The sequence below is a fragment of the Empidonax traillii genome, unplaced genomic scaffold (assembly GCF_003031625.1).
Source record: "Empidonax traillii isolate 1590-97213 ecotype Southwest subspecies unplaced genomic scaffold, ASM303162v1 scaffold246:size859669, whole genome shotgun sequence".
NCBI classification, from domain to species: Eukaryota; Metazoa; Chordata; class Aves; order Passeriformes; family Tyrannidae; genus Empidonax; species Empidonax traillii.
The window spans coordinates 342,426-345,682 of NW_020955439.1; positions in this window are offsets into that span (position 1 = coordinate 342,426).

Below are 3,257 nucleotides of genomic sequence, written 5' to 3' on the forward strand. Positions count from 1 at the left end.
TGAAGCCGGAGTCTATTGGTAAAACTAGAATAATACTTCAGAAAATATAAATGCTTAAAAGAGCAAGCTTGAAGAATTCCCTGCTGAGGTATTACCTTACTGCCTTATGGAGAGCAATTCTGCCCCAGAAAATGAAAGAGAAAAAGATCCAGCTGTAACGAGATACTGCATGAAGGGAAAAACTGAGGATTGTCCTTTAAAATAATAATTTGGAAGAACAAATTTAATAACTGGTTTTATTTAATTTTTAGCAGATATTTTCTGCAAACCTCTGAAAAAGCTTTGTAAATCCATCTGTACAACAGTAAATTTGTGCAAGAGATTTTTGTTCTTCAAGTTTGTCCAAACTCGAAATGAAGTGCAGTGAAGAGTGCTCTGTGCCCTGTTGTCAGAAGTTGCCAAAAATTAATTAGAGTGCCTCTCTGATGCATGACCTGAAAGCCCCATGTTTTAGCTGCTTTTCCAGCTACCGAGGTCTCTGGGATTTTTGCACTGCTCCCTCGATTGCAGCAGTATTTAAGAAGCAACGATAGTAGGAAATTACACTGTTTGAAAATGATGATGATCCGTAACGAAGTGCAAATAGATTATCAAAAAGCCACTCACAGCTAGGAACAGCAGGAACATTAGTTGTCCTTCCTGCTACAAATGCCAATCCATAAAACTTTCTGAAGCACCAGTTAAAGAAGAAATGGAAGGCCAGATGAGAGCTAGGCATCCTCACTGAAATCCATGATTGCTTCCCACAGTTTTCCCACCACCAGACACATGCCTGGCTTTGACTTCTGTCTCATGGAATTGAGTGCTGTATAGTGAATTGGTTCAACTGGTTGGTCAGGAAGTGACTTCCCCAGTAGGAAAAGGTAGGATCAGCTTGTTGGAAGCCAGATTTAGGTGACGCTGTGCCCAGGGAAGTGCTGAGCCACCTTTGGCTCCTGTCACAGGATGGCACATCCACCCTCTAGAAATTATCACCCTGTTTATAGTTTATTACATATCCTAGAATCATGAAATGGTTTGGGCTGGAAAGGACCTTAAAGGTCATTTCTTTCCACCCCCCTGCCATATTTAGGGACAGCTTCCACTAGCCCAGATCCCCCCAAACCCCATCCAACCTGCCCTAGGACACTCCCAGGGACGGGGCAGCCCCAGCTTCTCTGGGCAGCCTGTGCCAGGGCCTGCCCACCCTCACACCCTTTCATTACCAATGTAATGAAAATTATAGATTAACCTTTTCAGTGTGCACTGAGACACACCAGCTCCTCATTCATTCCCAGTGATGTGCTCACAGTTCCCTGAGCCATCAAAACCCAGGGCTTGGCCATTTCATTGTGAAAGCCCCACATTTCTTTTCCCAATCCAATTCAAATTTCCCTGTCTGATAGCAGCTAAAGGGTGGTGTTCAGGTGATGCCCGTTGTTCCAGCTGAGGGTTCTGTGCACTGTCAGCTCGTGCTGCCAGAAACCATTATCCCTTCCTCACTTTGGTCTCCAGTAGCAACACAGATTTCTCCCCATCTCTGGTGTTCTGACAGAAGCCCTGAAAGGTTATATATAGTTTTTTAGATGAAAATCCTGGAAGTAAACAAATTCTCACAGTTATGGAAATAGCAGGGATTTTGAAGCCTTTGAAAACCAGCATCCTTCTCAGGAGGGTGACGGAAGAAATCATTGAGTTTTGCCTTAAATGCCTGGAGCCCCTCTGGTGTTCGGGGACAGCAGACACTACGAGCATCATTTGAAATAATCGATGACTCAGCAGCTTGCTCTGCCTCTTCCAGGGTGATGGGCTCATGAGCCATTGATCTCTCATCCAATATGCAATTATACATCTCCCTCTTCCACTCTTTCCCCGGGGTTGCACCCATGATTAGTACAGATTGATTCCACACCAGTGGGGAGCTGGGTGTGTTTTCATGTTTGGGGGGATGCACAGAATTTACCCCACAGAGCCTGGGTGTCAGCCACTAAAGGGAAGCACGTTTCATGGGAGATGGAAGTGGAGGGTCAGAGGGAGCAACAGAGGCTTTTCTTCATTCTGCTTCGTTCTCATTTAGCACAGCATCGCTAAGACCTCCAGGGAAAGGACGACAATGCTCACAGAATTTAGCTGACATCCAGGAAAGGAATTAGTGTGTTGGAAAAACCCTGTCATTTCAATTGCTCTAATTTCCAAATTCACATTCTAATCTAGTTTTCCATGCTGGTATTATCTTGGAATCGGGAGGCTATTGTTGGAATTCCACCCTCTGATACAGCCATTCTGTTTTGGTGCTGTGCACTCCATATGACCTTTTTAATATTCTGTTGCTTGACTGCTGCCTATTCCTACTCTTTTTGTTATTTACAGTTTTCCAGCCCCATGGGGAAGGAATAACTGCACTGACTATTAATGACAATATAGACTGCTGGAATGAGCAAAATGGTTCCTCAAGCAGCTACAGCCCAGTGGATTTGTCAGGTTTAGGATGTAGAGCAGTCTCATCACAATGGTTGTTGTTGCAGCTCTATTCCCACTGAAGTTTCTGAGTGTTTTGCCATCATCTCATTCATTTGCAGAGAGCAGGAGCAGCACCAAAGAGCTGTTCCAACAACATTTACAAGATCATGTAAAATTGTAAAGAAAATGACAATTACAAGTACAGGCATTAGTGAGGTTTTCCTCCTCAAGTTCATCACAAGTAATAAGAAATGAAGCCTTAAAAATGTGGAGCGAAGAAAGAAAAAGAATATGCAAAAAAAAAAAATAAAATTCAGAATCAGAAAAATTAAGATTAAATTTATATCCCTGGACAGCAAAATTGAGATCGGAAATGTACGCTTGGATTTTCAGCACAACTATTTCATGACATGAGAACAGTATCAAATAGGAAGGAAGGCTTGGAGCAACATGGGCTAGTAGAAATTGTCCCTGCCCATGACTGGGGGTTGGACTGACTTGGTCTTTAAGGTCCCTTCCAACCCAAACCATTCTGTGATTCCATGGTACTTGCACACTTTAAAAAGCAGAAAAGGAATATGAGCTTAGTGTACAATAGGATTCTTTTTTTTCCTCTCTGTTGCATCACTGTGGCTTTGGTAAGATGTGGAGGGCACTCCTGGGCTGTGGAGTGTTTTCCATTTGCTTGTTCAGCATCTGTCCACAGGACAGAAGCTGTAACACTCGTAGTTTTAAAGAATCATAGGATCAGTTGGAAAATACTTCCAGGATCATCAAGCCTTCAACCAAATCCCACCATGGCCACTAAACCATATCTC